Source organism: Brassica rapa, chromosome A01 (genome assembly GCF_000309985.2).
Source record: "Brassica rapa cultivar Chiifu-401-42 chromosome A01, CAAS_Brap_v3.01, whole genome shotgun sequence".
Lineage (NCBI taxonomy): Eukaryota > Viridiplantae > Streptophyta > Magnoliopsida > Brassicales > Brassicaceae > Brassica > Brassica rapa.
Genome location: NC_024795.2, coordinates 21,891,262 through 21,908,364, shown reverse-complemented (window position 1 = coordinate 21,908,364; position 17,103 = coordinate 21,891,262). Strand labels below are relative to the sequence as shown.

General features: G+C 28.2%; 1 long non-coding RNA gene across 1 annotated transcript; it reads left to right on the top strand.

The window, feature by feature from the left end:
• Positions 1-11: 11 nt before the first annotated feature.
• On the top strand, positions 12-5,888 carry LOC117128318. Its single transcript, XR_004451613.1, has 2 exons — positions 12-1,630; positions 4,785-5,888. It is a non-coding gene; the product is annotated as an uncharacterized LOC117128318 (long non-coding RNA).
• The last annotated feature ends 11,215 nt before the right edge of the window (positions 5,889-17,103 follow it).

Here is a 17,103-nt window from a genome sequence, read left to right as displayed (position 1 = left end):
AGATTGAAAAAAAAAAACTAAAGTGTATGATTCCAAATTACATAATTAATATAATGAAACAATAATATTCTGAAGTCTCATTTATATATATAAATTTTACAAAAGAACTAAATTGTAACAGTTGGTTAATATTTTATTTTCATTTTTAATATTTTTTGAGTTGTCCTATGATTTATATTTATAAAATAAATTACTATTCTTATAAAATTTTATAATCTTATCATAGTTAAATCTATGATTTTAGATATAAGTTGGATTAGTCGAATCATTCATGTTGTGAGTAATTATTGAGTTACATATATTCTTTCAAATTAAAAATTAAACATAATTATTTTTTTATTATAATTAATTCAAATGTGCATGTATTTTCATAACATTTATCAAATTATATGTTCATGTTTTTTTATAAAAATATTAGAAAATAAAGGATGATCAATATGAAGTTACATGCGTAAGTAGCTGATACATTTTTGAAAGCTCATGTACACATATCAATATTTACAATAATTAAAATATTTTAAAAATTCTAAATAACTTTATGCCTTTGATTTATTGAATGGAAACTAAAATTTATTTGAATAATCTTAAAAATGAGAATTCAGATTTGCTTTGGTATTTTGATTATGGTTCTATAAAGTTCCATAAATACAAAAACATAAAATTTAAAATCATATTTAATATTAAGAAAAATAACTTTAATAATGATAAAATATAATATATCTACCTCATTAAACTATTTTGTAACTATTTGATCAAACGATGTTTATTTTAGAATTTTCTTTTTAGTTTTTTTTTAATATCTCTTAAAAATAAGCATTAAAAAATTGTGATTGTATTTAAACTAATATTAAATTAGTTATATGCGTAAGTAGCTGATACATTAATTATTTTTTAAGTAGAAGAATTGATCAAACATTATTATTCTTTATATAATTTCAACAATAAGTTACCATAAATAATTTTTTGTAATATAATTTTATTATTTGCAAGTGATATTAAATGGTTTATTGACCATGACTTAAACAAGTGAGTGCAGAATGGATATCCTAAAATATTGCATTTTTTTGTAAACCATATAATTTCCAGTTTTTCAGTCAGTAACTTTCGAAAAAACTTATATATTCGATTTAAAAATTAAGAAAATCAATTATTTTACCTCTAAGACCTTACTTTGGCATTTAATTAAATCGTAAAATGAAATATTCTTAGATATTGATTTGTTTTCTTAGTTTTATAAATTTTGATTCTGCTGTTATGCTTTAAGTCATGGGTCAATGTTTTATTTCCATATTGTATTATGATTATCACCACTGAGAAATTAATAACATGATCATTTATGCGCTAATTTCTTAATTAATAGTAGAATATATGCGCATTATTTCCCTCTATTTAAACTCTAAGGAGTAGTTGATAAAAATACAAACTTCCAAAGAGTAGTTGATTCAGAAACTAAAAGTAAGGAACTATAAGCATTCTTGTGATGGGAATGGTTGGTTACACCGTAGCTCTGGTGGTGATAACAGTGATTGCCTCTCCTTGTGTTTATGGAAAACAGTTATCTGATCAACAAGAAATCAAAGTACAAAGACTTTTGAAGCGGCTCAATAAGCCTGCTCTTAAATCCATTAAGGTATTTAAACAAGAAAGTATTATTTTCTGCGGTTACAAAAAAGAGTATTAATTTCTGTTGTGCGAAAAATAGTAATTTGTAAGTAGTTTTAGTTAAAAGTGTGAATATTAAAAAAACTTTTACTTTGAAAAATAGCATTTAATACATAAATTCAACCAATAATAAAAACATATGAATTATTTGATTGGTCACACAACATGTAATAAATGTAAAATGTGTTTTGGATTATGTAAACATATGTGAAGCAGACAATTTTTTTGCTAAAACTACTTACATATCAAAACAAAGGGAGTATATTAAAAGAATGAAGAAATCTGAGATTGGAGTTATATGTTATTTTTTTTTGCATTAGTTAGAGCATCTCCGACCTTACTCTATAATTTATACTATCGTGTGTTCAGAATAATCTTATAGCTAATTATTATTACATTATCTCAAATAAGATTTCGTTGCTGTTTTGCCATACACAAATAATTTAATATGTGACATCATAATGTAAAATAGTATAGATGATTCTTTAAATATAGACTCAAGCGAATTTCATCACTAATTTACATGTTTTATTTTTCATTTCTCATCGACAAAAGTACTTGAAATTTTTTATATTGTAGCAGTGTTTAAATTTACTGTTAGTAAACAGAGATGAAAGTGAAACTGATAAATAAGTAACATAAAATGTAAGTTTTTACTTTTGTTTCAAACTTAATAAGTTAACTAGGATAAGATCCGCGCCTTGCGCGGGATTAAGTTATTATTTTTATTATATTTTGGAGAATGAAACAATAGTTTGGCTTCATTTGGATTACGGGTGTTCAATCCGGATATCGGGTTGGTTTCGGTTCGGTTCGGTTTTTTTCGGTATTTGGTTAGTAAAATATAACTATTATTCTAAATCCATATTTACTTTGACTTTAGTCTTTCACATACTTTTGAAAGATTTCAACTCGACGACTAAATTGATCAGCCAATCTTGTTGCTTTAAATCATTAGTGTTTATATATATATATATATTATTTAGTTTGAATATTTATTAAATAAAAATTCATATGCGTTATATTTTATGATTATTTGTAACTTATTATAACAAAAAAATAATCTATTGATCAAAAAATTTTCAGAGTGGGAATATTCAAATTTCTAATAATATATAGACGTTTTGAAAAATTCAAATATAACATATAAGAAAAAATATAAATGTTTTTATTATATATTTAATGTGATTTTTTAATATCTTTCAATAATATACAATTAAAAAAAAAGAACTAAGATACCAAAATTGTTATCAAATATTTATTATTCATAATAATTAATTTTCATATATACGTTAATCATATTAGGTAATTTCGTAGCTTCTAATAAAGGAAAGTGCAAAAAAATTTTTGGTAGATTATTTATCAATTCGATAGTTAGTTTAATAAAAATATAATATAAGTCAAGATGGACCAACCTATTTTTCTAAGAATAGTATATTTTATATAGTCATTTATTAAATGAGAATTTATAATCATACATTTTATGATCATTCATATCATTTTATAACTGAATATTTAAATCATCGATAACAAAATTTTCAATGTGAAATCGTTAATAAGTTTATAATTTATAAATGTTTTTGAAAATTCATTGAAAGTTTAAATATTAAAATATTTATGTAATCTTATGGTATATAGTATAATCTATATATATATATATATATATATATATATATATATATATATAAATATATATATATATATAAATATATATGTTTTATTATTAAATGATATTTTTTACTCATATGGTTTTAAAATAATGTGTATCTTCTTATAATATTAAATAAAAGTTCATATTAATACAATTTTATGATCATTTGTAACTTATTATGACAAAAAAAAAATCTATTGATCACAAAATTTTCAGAGTGGGGATCTTCAAATTTCTAATAATTTATAGACGTTTTGAAAAATTCAAAATATAACATATAAGAAAAATTAAAAATGTTTTTATTATATATTTAATGTGATTTTTAAATATATTTTAATAATATAAAATTAAAAAAAGAACTAAGATACAAAAGTTGTTATCAAATATTTATTATTCATTATTATTAATTTTCATATATACGTTAATCATATTAGGTAATTTCGTAGCTTTTATTTAAGGAAAGTGCAAAACATTTTTTGGTACGTTATTTATCAATTCGATAGTTAGTTTAATAAAAAGTGTAATATAAGTTAAGATGGACCAACCTATTTTTCTAGAAATAGTATATTTTGTATAGTTATTTATTAAATAAGAATTTATAATCATACGGTTCTATGATCGTTCATATCGTTTTATAACAAAATATTTAAATCATCGATAACAAAATTTTCAATCTGAAATCTTTAATAAGTTTATAATTTATAAATGTTCTTGAAAATTCATTGAAAGTTTTAATATTAAAATATTTATGTAATCTTATGGTATATAGTGTTTAATATATATATATATATATATATATATATATATATATATATATATTTATTTTATTATTAAATGATATTTTTTACTCATATGGTTTTAAAATCATGTGTATCTTCTTATAATAAAAATGTTAAACCATTGATCATTAATTTTTAACATAATAATTTTAATAGTTTTAGTCATTTATTGTCGTTTTTAAAAATTCAAAATATAACATATACGAAAAAATCTAAATTTTATTTTTATAGCTAATTTGATTGTTTAATTTATTTTAATAATATAAAATTAAACAAAAAAATGATGGAGGAGATATACATTGTTATCAAATCTTTATTATTAAACTCATTAATTGTCATATATATATTAGTCATTTATGGTAATTCCGTAGGTTTTATTTAAGGAAAGAAAATATCATATCATATCATTATATCATATAGTTTGATCAACTTATGTATCTAACAACATATAAAAATCGAATGTGGACCTACTTATTTTTCAATTGAATGTAATTGACTACCTAATTGAGTGCCACCTATGCATTGGGGCCTCTTTTAATTAATACAAAATTGAGGTTACATCTTTTCAAATGTTCCTCAATTAATATATAAGGGATATAATAGGGATTCTCAATGCGTCATAACTTCATGCTTTGGATATTCACGGAAAAAAAAAAGAGATTCATTTTTTCCCTTTAATTAATATTTCTTAGAGTGAAGATGGAGATATAATAGACTGTGTTCCAATAACTAAGCAACCAGCTTTTGACCACCCTCTACTTAAAAACCATACGATCCAGGTTTGTCTTCGTTTATGATCTCTTTTTTTTTAGTTACATGCATGATTATGTTGTAACAGAATGTTTTCGTACGTAGATGAGACCGAGTTTTGTTCCTGAAGGTGGTTCTACGTTCACCAAGAAAGAGGCAAAGGCTATAACACAGGTGTGGCACAAGAATGGAGTGTGCCCAAATAACACTGTTCCTATAAGAAGAACAAAGAAGGAAGATATCTTACGAGCAAAATCCATTGAGAGTTTCGGGAAAAAGAGACATAAGAGTTTCGGGAAAGGGACTCATCAGAGCAACCCTGGAGAAGGCCATGAGGTACACCTTTTATGCATTGTCCTTGTGTTACTTATTTACTGGTGGCCATGTGCAGCTAGATAAATATTTTTCAATGAGAACAAAAGAATATTAGATATCTAAATTTATGTTAGTACTTTTTGTGCAACATGTGATTCTTATCATCAGAAAACACAAATAACTTATAAACCTTAAACACAAACAACATCTAGTTGTACATACTTTGACGAAATGAAATGCGTGTTTCTTTACTATCATTTTATTACATCATCTTATCTCATTAGTCATATCTCTTAATCAGAAATCTCCAAATTATGTGTCAAATAATATTGTTATATTAGTTTTTATATAACATATATATATGCCATATAAAATTATACTAAGTTACTATAAATCATGTAACATGATCTATAACTATGTATATTGGGAAATTGTCACAAATACTACATTCATAGTACCACATTTCATGTGTACACTAACTAATTTTACCTTTACTTTTAAAAAAGTGTAAAAAACATTTAGATTTAGAGTTGAGGGATGAGGTAGGCTATTTGGAATGTGAAATTTAGGATTCTAATAAATATATAAATAAATACTTTAAAAAAATTAAAAATAGTTGCAAACATAATTTTGATTTTTAAAATGAAATTTTGAAAAAAAAAATTATAAAAAAGTTTGAATTTGAAAAAATATAATTCGAAAACATAAAAAATTATTTATTATTTATTATATATATAAAAACAAATGTATAAGAGTCTTTTGCCATTTAGAAAAAGTATTTCATGAATAATGGTAAAGTGGTAAACATGAAATTCTTCTGTGTATATTCTACATTAGATTTTTTGTTAATTTATGAAATACTATACGTGCTTCATGCACGGGTGTAAATATTTCTAAAGTAAATATATTATAATAATTTTTTTTTAAATATATATTATTTATAAATCCCGGAAGGGCATCAAAGTTGAATACAAACATGACTCGAACAAAATGATCTAGATCAACATCTTTACAACTCTAGTTTCGCACCACCACCTATCCGGCGCGTTCTGCTAGAGCGTTCGATAATCTCTAGACTACCAAATACCGTTCTTTTCTATTGACGTTAAACCCCGGGAATGTGGATTTTACCTTGTTGCCTCGGATGCCGGAGTTTCTGAGACGTCGCCTGAAGTAGCTAGTATTCAGTGATCTTGCCAAGCTTGCACTCTTCCTTGTCCATTAAGCACGAGACACCAAAGGAGAGAAGGGATGATGACAGCATACCTGAGGAGCGCTATCGGAGTCCCACTGCACACTCGCCTTCGACGCAAAAAGTCGGGCTTGATCTCAGTCGCCACACATCGCTTAGGAGAGCCTCAAATAACCTGCACAGAACCAGCCAAAGACACTACTGACTAGATCAAGCAACCCACATCAGTACTGGGAAATGCCTATGAACAACCGAGACGCTGAAGCGAGTATGACCAAACTCACAACGCCGGTTGTTGCCTTTGAGAACCAAAGGTCAATCTTCTGTGACTTGAAATATCCATCCTCCGGCATCAGTAGAGGATGTCAAAATAACCCGATGAGACCAAAGACTACAGAAGAGAAGCCGTCGCCGCAACTCAGTAGATCCAAAGCGAAGTCAAGAACGAGGATCCAAAGCTAGAAGGAGCTCCTTAAAGGTCGTCAACCAGCCATAGACGACCGGAATTCAAACAATGGGAGAGCCTCACGAACCGGAACCGAGCTGAGCACCACTACCGACTGCATACTGCAACTCGCGACTCGCCTCCGGGAAAACCCCAAGAGCTAACTTGGCTTCACCGAAGAAGGAACGAGCCTCCACGACGCCGCAGAAAACCGTTAATCCTCTCAGTTAAGCCGAGACCCACCATCAACAGACCCACGAACACCGCAAGTCAAAACGGAAAGGAAACCTTCACCTCGTAACCCGAGCGTCGAGACCAACAATGGGAGATCTCAAATTGAAACACGATCTCTCACCAACCCTGAAAAGCCGACTCCTCCTACAGACCCGATCAAGACCACCGCGCGCTAACTCCAGAGAATGTCGGAACACCGTCAGGACCGTCGCTCCTCGCGAGCGGAAGACAGGACCGCAGATGTACGCCGTACCAGAGCCAGACGCAAGACGATGACTGAGCGAGGATGGAGAAGAAGCAAAGAGGAAGAAGAGGAAGGGAAGAGAGGAGCTCCGGCGCCGGCACGCGCTCTCACGCGCCGCCGGACGCCGGCGCTAAACTTCAAATCTGTTTTGGGGTCGAGAGGAGAGAGGAGATAGGAGAGAGGAGATAGGAGAGAGGAGAGTACACCGACTTTTTTATATTATAATAATTGATTGCTACTTATTTTTAATTTTAAATTAACTTATAATTCATATGCATCATTTATATTAATAATATTATATTACTTGAATCATACATATGATTTTATATATGTTATATCTAATTGGTTTTGTTGTTTTTCAGTCGATTTAGTTATCATTTGGGTAAATTATATTGCATATATGAATTCAACTATAATATTTTTATTCTATATATTAAAATTTTGATTAACTTCTTATTTGCATTTAGGTGTTTGTTGTCTTAGATATGTGAATATATTTTATGAAGATTATGTATAACTTAAGATATGTTGTGCTTAGAATGAAATAAAAATAAATAAACTAAAGTGTCTTATTCCAAATTTAATAAATTAATATAACGAAACGACAATATCTGAAGTCTCATGCATATATATAAATTTTACAAAAGAACTAAATTGTAACAGTTGGTTAATATTTTATTTTCATTTTTAATATGTTTTGAGTTGTCCTATGATTTAGATTTATAAAATAAATTATGATTCTTATAAAATTATATATTCTTATCATAGTTAAATCTATGATTTTAGATATAAGTTGGATTAGTCGAATCATTCATGTTGTGAGTATATTTAGTTACATATATTCTTTCAAATTCAAAATGAAGTATAATTATTTTTTATTTTAATTAATTCAAATGTGCATGTATTTAATAATATTTATCAAATTATATGTTGATGTTTTTTTTTTTAAATATTAAAAAATAAAGTGATGATCAATAGGAAGTTACATGCGTAAGTAGCTGATGCATTTTTGAAAGCTCATGTACACATATCAATATTTACAATAATTAAAATATTTTAAAAATTTTAAATAACTTTATGTCTTTAATTTATTGAATGGAAACTAAAATTTATTTTCAATAATCTTAAAATTGAGAATTCAGATTTTTTTGATATTTTGATTATGATTCTATTAAGTTCCACAAAAAAAATATAAAATTTATTTTTGTTTGCAAAATTCTTCCAGTAAAAAAATTTCTCTCGGATCACTGCAGCAACACCATCAGATGTTTTTATGTTGGAGATCTTGAAGCTTCTTTGTAGTTTCGGTGGAAGGATCTTACATGGACATGGTGAGGGGAAGCTTAGGTACATTGGAGGGGAGACTCATATCATCTCCATACGGAAACATGTTGGATTAAACGAACTGATGCACAAGACTAATGCTCTGTGCAACCATCCGTATACGATCAAGTATCAGTTACCGGGAGAAGATTTTGATGCGCTTATATCTGTTTGATCGGATGAGGATCTTCTTCATATGATTGAAGAGCATCAAAAAGATGAAAAAGGAACAAGAATTGATAAATTATGTTATTCGATTCACACAGTTTTTTAATTCTTTTGCAAGAATCTGGTTTTGGTTTTCTTCAGTTTCAACATTTGATTTTTAATCATTTATGATTGATTGTTGAGAGTTTTAAAGGAGTAACGGAGTGTACATACTTTGTCTTTATGAAAATAAAAATCTTTTTGCTAATAAAAACAAACTACATCATTAATCATATGGCCTTGAGTTTTGTAAACTTGCAAGATTCAGTTTGAACTTGGATCAACCACAGGAAACCGGCAATGCAAACTGATTGATTTGTTGATTTGGCCAGTCCAAAGAAGCATGAATTGGAAGATCACAGTCAAGGAAACACCTAGGAAGCAGTCCCATAGAAATCTGAATCTGGTTTGGTCAAGTGACACTGTAGGCTCTCTGATTTATGCATCTTCTCTACCAATCGATCTGTTTGAACGACTTAATAATCATATCCTCACACTTCAGCAGGTGCAAGATTTCTCACCAATAACCGAGAGCCTCTGGAACTCAGAGCCAAGCCTAATCAAATTCATTGAGGTTTGCTCATTGTGACACTAAGAACATCCCAACAATTTTACTAATTATTGAAATCTTATTTTATTATAAATATGCAAACAAAACATTCTTTGTTTTCCTCTCTATCTCCAATCTCTCTCTCTTGACCTAACCAACACACAAATTCTGAAACAGAACATCAGCACAAAGTACAAAAAAATAACCAACAAGAGCTCCAAACTTGCTCTAAATGCAACCAAGAATCTCAACTGTTCTCTAAAGAGAACTAGGAAATTGAACCCATATGATCTGTGCACTTTGCGTCGCCTTTCTCGCAAATTCCTCATCCGCTTTCTCGCCTTTCGCCTTCCTTACAGATCCAAAATACTATTCGAAGGGCTCGGAAGCATCAACAAGAAGATGAGAAAGACTTCCCACAATATCCTTAAACCCTACATCAACAGATTCTCTCTCAGTTTCAAGCTTTTCCAACAGTTTCTTGATCGAAAAGATTCTAACTGCAGAGTTCTAAAGAATATAAGTGTGTTATCATAAAAAAAACGTACAAAGCGTCTCTTCACGGTTCTCTAATAGAATGATGCTTAGCTAACGGTTCTAAAGAATATAAGTGTGTTATCATAAAAAAAACAACACCAAAACAGATGCATACTAAAGATTTGTATGACAATGCTACCTATCTTTGTGGTATAATAATATTATGGAGGGAAGAAGTCGGTCAATTGTTGGAAGCGCATCAAAGATCCATCCATAAAATTAGTCATTAGACTTGATTGATACTTAACAAACTATCGGGGCATAAAAACAACAATAACATCTCACCAAATGATCAAATTTGTTTTTTAATAATTTGAGTCTTGATTTTCTGTTTCAGCTTTCATATAAATAAAACTAAAATACATCTTTTCCTAAAATTACAGAGACCAGAATTCAAGCTATAAAAACGTGAATCGGTAACTTTGGACTATGTCAAACAATTTGATCTCCAACAGCATCAACCTAATACAAATTCGTAATGACCCAAATAAACAAGAAGTGAACGCCAAAAAGATTAAAAGATTGATTTACTTCTTTTGATTCTAATCTTTGAAGAGAAAAACATATGGCAGAAAATATTTGTATGCATTTTGGTTCATTTTAGTTTTCAGATTATTAATGGTTGTTACACTGCATTTAAGTTATTTTGGTTAAATTAAGGTTTGTTTCACTCTAACTTATTCGAAATAAATTATTTGATATGATTTGGTATGAAACTCAAGTAAAATTCTGCTAAATTATAGTGGATGGTTGAGAGACCTGATTTTCTCCCAGGTGATATATAAAAGCTTCTCCACATCGGAGAAGTGCAGTGAGCACCGCATAAACAAAATCTTGTGTGTTTTTTATTTTTTTCTTACTTGATTCTGCGGTTAATTAGATTGTTTAGGCTTGATATGATTATTGAATTGAGCCAAGATTACAGGATAAATCCTCAACAAATATAATGTAAAACATTTTTTCTGGTTGAATTAATTTTACATTCAGTAAAAAGAATTGTTTAAACATTCTTATTACATAACCACAACAACATTAGTACAGTTTTGTTTTGAAGATATATGTGCTATCAAACCCAAACACATATAATCTATCAAAACTGAAGTACAAATTAGAATTAACCATTAATTTATGTTAATATTTATAATCTATGCCATTGAGATAATAACTAAGTATATATTTTATCATTAATTATTTTTTGTCATTTAAAATAGCATAAAACATTAGGAACATACCTTATCCGTAGATACTGTGTAATATACACGTATATTAACTGGATTTTGACATTGATTATATGTTTCACACTAGGTGTTTTTTCCGTGCTCATGCACGGGTATAAATATTTCTAAAGTAAATATATTATAATAATTTAGTGCTACTTACTTTTAATTTTAAATTAATTTATAATTTATATGCATCATTTATATTAATAATATTATATTGCTTTAATTATACATATGATTTTATGTATGTTATATCTAATCGGTTTTGTTATTTTTCAGTCGATTTAGTTATCATTTGGGTAAATTAGATTGCATATATGAATTCAACTGCAATATTTTTTATTCTATATATTTAAATTTTGATTAATTTTTATTTGTATTTAGGTGGTTGTTATCTTAGATATGTAAATATATTTTATGAAGATTATGTATAACTTAAGATATATTGTGCTTAGAATGAAATAAAATAAACAAACTAAAGTGTCTGATTCCAAATTACATAAATTAATATAACGAAACGATAATATTCTGAAGTCTCATGCATATATATAAATTTTACAAAAGAACTAAATTGTAACAGTTGATTAATATTTTATTTTCATTTTTAATATGTTTTGTGTTGAGTTACATATATTCTTTCAAATTCAAAATGAAGTATAATTATTTTTTATTATAATTAAGTCAAATGTGCATGTATTTTCAAAATATTTATCAAATTATATGTTGATGTTTTTGAAAAAATATTAGAAAATAAAGCAATGATCAATATGAAGTTACATGTGTAAGTAGCTGATATATTTTTGAAAGCTCGTGTACACATATCAATATTTACAATAAACTTAAAGTACATAAATTATTGATTCAATTATATCTTGTAATAAATAAATTTTGCAAACAAAAATAATTCTTTCGTTAGGATATACAGACAAAAGCTACTTATATTTTAAATCTTATAAGCAAACAATAGAAGTGTTGTAGCATACATCTATGTTATATCCCGGGACGTTGTTTTATTCAATTTAACGGTTGACTAACGCACTGTGCCGGTCCTGAGATATTCATGGTCCAATACGAAATACAAAACTGAGGCCCCTAGATAATATATAAAAAAAAATATGTCGATAAAAAATTTAAGTTTATAATAGAAAATTAAAATATCCTCAAAACTAAAAAAAAAAAATTATCAGTTCTTAAATATAGATCTTCTTGCATTTTTTTCTTTTTTTTTTGCCTTTTAATCTACTCATATTTAATAACACAGAATATATAAAATTTAATTATTTTTCTATGTTAGTGATGTCCCACAACTTTCTTTACTTATCGTCTATATATACACATAACAAATTGTCAAATTGATATATTTATAAGTAATAATATTGAAAAAAATAGGCCCTAAAATTTTGACAAAAATCGTAGGCCCCATACGTTTGTATCAAATGTTTTGGTTCAAGCCCGGGCCTGCTAACGCAATGTTAGTCAAGGTAGGTTTTACATACACGGTTTAGAGTTCAGGTCTATAATTCAATTTAATTTTTAGTTTAGGTCGTATTTAGCACTTATCTTTCGTTTGGATATGAAAATGCACGACGCAAATAGTAAGGGGTCGAAAATGGCTCTTTTCCCATCATTAATTCATCATGTTAGTTTGTTTTAATTTCATTCATGTTTGTTTTTTTTTGTTTTTACTTCATGCATGTTCATTATTTCATTCGCGTAAACACTTCTACGTTGAGATTATGTCTGTGAATCTTATATTTATAACAGATTATTAAAAACATAACATATATGGAGACCACTATAAAATATATGGCGAACATTAGGACCATCCAGTTTATGGGCAATCGATATGTTGTCTGCCTTGTAGGCAGGTGTTTCCAAACAATCCCGCCGGGAAGTATCCACCATAGAGGTTGATGTCGGTGAGCATAAGGGTCAGACAATCGGTGCTCTCATCGTTAAGGTAATTTTTGTACGGACATGCAAGCTCCTTGAAGGCAGCACAACATTGAGGGTATGGGTAAAGGGGACCTTTGCATTGGCTTGTTATGATCGTGTAGTTCAGATACGGTATCTGAAAGTCAAGTGGACACTGAACTTTCTCGGTCTGAAGCAGCAGGTTTCTCGATGAATGGACGGTGTAAAAAACATCTGAGATGAAAAGTGATAGCAGAAGAAACAAGGAAAGAGAACTAGAGAGGAGTTTGATGATCAGCTTCATGATTCTCTCCTGGTGGTTGAAGAAGTACGAGAGACCTCTGATATATAAAGACACTGGAGTGAGTGTGTTAACAGACCCAAACCAAGTTCGTATGGGCCAGAGATGGGCCTGCTGTATTACCTGGACAAAAGTTCTAGGTGTGCTGTGAGCTTCCCATAGAAGGTAAACACAGATAAGAAGATGACTGAAAATACGTTTTAGATTTGTTTCTTTCTTGGACGAGATAATAATATCAACATCATCTAACAAACTCCAGCTTATCCACTCTACTTCTGATCACATCGCATCTAAACTTGCGAAGATGGTAAGTAAATATATACCAACAGCCGAAGATTTGCTTCTTTTTTTTGACAAAACAGCAGAAGATTTGTTTACACCCGTGTTACGTGTATATGGATAATTATAACATTTAACTAAAATAAAAGTCATATTTACAAACAAAGATACTGCTTTTTCCACAATTTTTTCTTTCACACTCTTTTAAGTAGCCTTCTCCACAATAGATTCTATTCACACACTTTTAACTTCGCATCTATCTCTCTGTTCTAACTTTCGATCCAAACAAGCAAAGAAGAAGAAAAGAATGGGATGCACAGGGCCGACTTAATGGGTAGGGCAAACAGTGCACCCGCCCAGGGCCCAGCTAAAACCCATTAAATTTTCATAATACAAAGGGCCTAAATATTTATTTTTTTCTTATAACAAAGGGCCCAAATATTTTTTTTTTTGATACTTAGTGTTAAATTTAGATAATATTTTAGTGATATAATAATCTAAATTTTTAAAAGTTACAAAATTGCAAACGAAAATAATAAATTTAGTTACTTTGTTTCAAAAATTTAATACTCTTTTAAATAATATTATAATTATAATATCAAAATTAATTAATTAAGAGGCATAAAAAATGTTTTTGCCCAGGGGCCCTTCACAACCTTAAGCCGGCCCTGGGGATGCATAATGGTGATGGAGTTTGAGAGACAGAAGGAGAAGCTAATAATAAGCATGTTATGTAGAATCAGAGCAGTGATTAAGAAGATGAAAGACAAGAATAAGAAACAGATCAGTTTCAACTACGATCCTATTAGCTATTCTCTTAACTTTGACTCTCCTTAAACCTAAAATATGTCTTCTTTCTATTTTTTTCTTCTCTGTATCATCTTGTGTGATACATGCATGCATGTTTCTGTTTAGGTCTGTTGTTTACACTATGTATAAATGGTATTTTTCTGTAACATACAAGCTATGTATAAATGTATCCCCTATTTATTAATTGAGAAACATCACAACTTCTTTTGTAGCTACGTGTCATCATTAGAATGATTCTTAGAATCTTTAAAGAAATAGGTTGGTCCATCTAATTATATAATAAACTTTTTATTAAACTAATCATAATTTCATTATCAATGTTCTTTATTATTTCTTTAAATAGAAGTTACGGAATTGCCTAATATGGCTAAAATATATATGACAATTAATGATTTTGAATAACAAAGATTTGATAAAAATTAGTATATCTTATATCATATTTTTTTAATTTTAAACTATAAAAATAAATTAAACAACCACATTAACCATATAATATAAATTTAGATTTTTCTGTATATGTTATATTTTAAATTTTTAAAACGATTAGAAATTACTAAAACTGTTAAAAGTTCCACATTCAAATTTTATCATTTATGGTTTAAAATTTTTGGTATGACAAGATACAAATTATCAGAAAGTCATATAAGTAAAAAGTCTAATTTAATTAATTATTAAGATTAAAATATATACATATATATCATTTTAAATTAAACTATATACCATATAAAATACATAAATATTTTAATTTCAAAAATTTACTTTGAACAATTACTTTTGATAAAAGCTTTGAACAAACATTGACAACTTAACTTTTTTTAAAATTATAAACTACTAAGACTATTAATCCCTTAATGAAAATTTTATTATGTGTAGTTTTAATTTTTTATTATAAAATATGCAAATGATCAAAAAACAAAACATGGGAATACAATAAAGAATGGAACTATATTATGAAAATTTTAGTTTCACATCACAGTGCCTCCTATACGTTGCAGCCGTTCGTGAGTTACAAACAAAACATGGGAATACAATAAAGAATGGAACTATATTATGTAATCTCATGGTAATCTGAATATCTTAAAAGTATCTACTTCATATAAAAAGTAACGATCCAGAACCAAGTTCATTTCAACCAACATAAGTCTAATTGAAAAGTCAAAGTTATCTGACCTAAAAAAGTTATGATCTTTGATATCTGATACAGAAAAAAATGGAACAGAAGACACTGACATGTTCTTCGCTAACCAACTGTTTAAGTCTCTCTTTAAGAACATGTCTAAATTAACAATGAGAAGAATGAAATAATGAATTTCTACGGGAAGAAACTTACATATTTATAGTTGCAGATTCACCGATTCGAAGAAAAGAGAATGTATTGAATGTGAAATCGTGGAAAGAGGAGCTCGAAGATGAGAATTAAATTAGAACTTTAATGACAATGATTGAATTCGGTAGCGTTTCGTAACGGTGCCGTCTCTGAAGGCAGGTGAGAAGAGCTGCAAGCGAATCGACACGGACGACCACAGCTTTCACCAGAGATTGGAAAGTGATAGTCGTACCCATCGGGACCTCCATGTCGGTGTGAGAAATCAGATCATTACGACGACCACATCTGTGGCTAACTTTTCCGAGAAGATGAAGACACAGTTATTGGGCTAGAATATTATGTATTAGAAGCCCATAAAACAATCTTAGATTAAATGAAACGTAGAGTTTCTTTCATTGGACACGTGTCATCTTGTCAAACAGTGACTTTTCTATGTGGCATCTTAGGTGTCTCTCTAAAGAGAGAGTAAACCTACTTTATATATAAAGACTATGGCCGGCCCGCCCTACGGGCGGGATGACAATTTGAAAATAATTTAAATAGTTAGAATATATATTTTGATATTTGTTTAATATTTGTTTTTATTTAAAAATGGTTTGTTCTATATTAGTATAAATTATTATTTTATTAATTGTTATTTTTTATTCAGTTTTATTCTCATTACAATTAAATAAATTTTACCTTATGATTAATAAGATTGTTTATTTGAAGTTTTATTCTGATTTTATTATAATGGTGTAGAATTGTTGATTTATTTGTTTAATTTTAAGTTACCTAGTTTTATTCATTCTCTTACATTATTTTATATCGTGCTCTTATTCGACTATATAACTATATTTTAATTTTACACAGTTGTGGAACTATGTTTATAGTTTTTCTTAGAATTCATGACATAAATATTTAAAATATATTCTACATTTATTTAGTTAGAATAACTTAACATATCTCTTTTAATCTATTATGTATTACTATTTGGTTATATTTTCTTCTATTTTTTAATTTTCTAATCTTGAGCTATAAAATGATGGAATCATTTTGATAAACTTTACATTTTTCATTTGCATTTGATAAAAAGTATAGACACAATAACACAAAAAAATCGTTTTTGTTCTTAATCTGAAGTGTATGTATATTGTGTGCTAAAATAATTTCACATTGATGGATTTTTTTTGTTAGATTGTAATTAAACTATTGATTAAAAAGAAGTTTTGGGTTATTAAACATTTTATTAATAATTTTTGTTAATAGAATAAGATGATAAAGAATATAGAGTGTTTAATGCATTTTTAAAAATTATTGATCATCTGGAACATTTAGGTTACTTCAATATAGTGAAGTTTAGAGCTTTTTAACACTAAAGAGC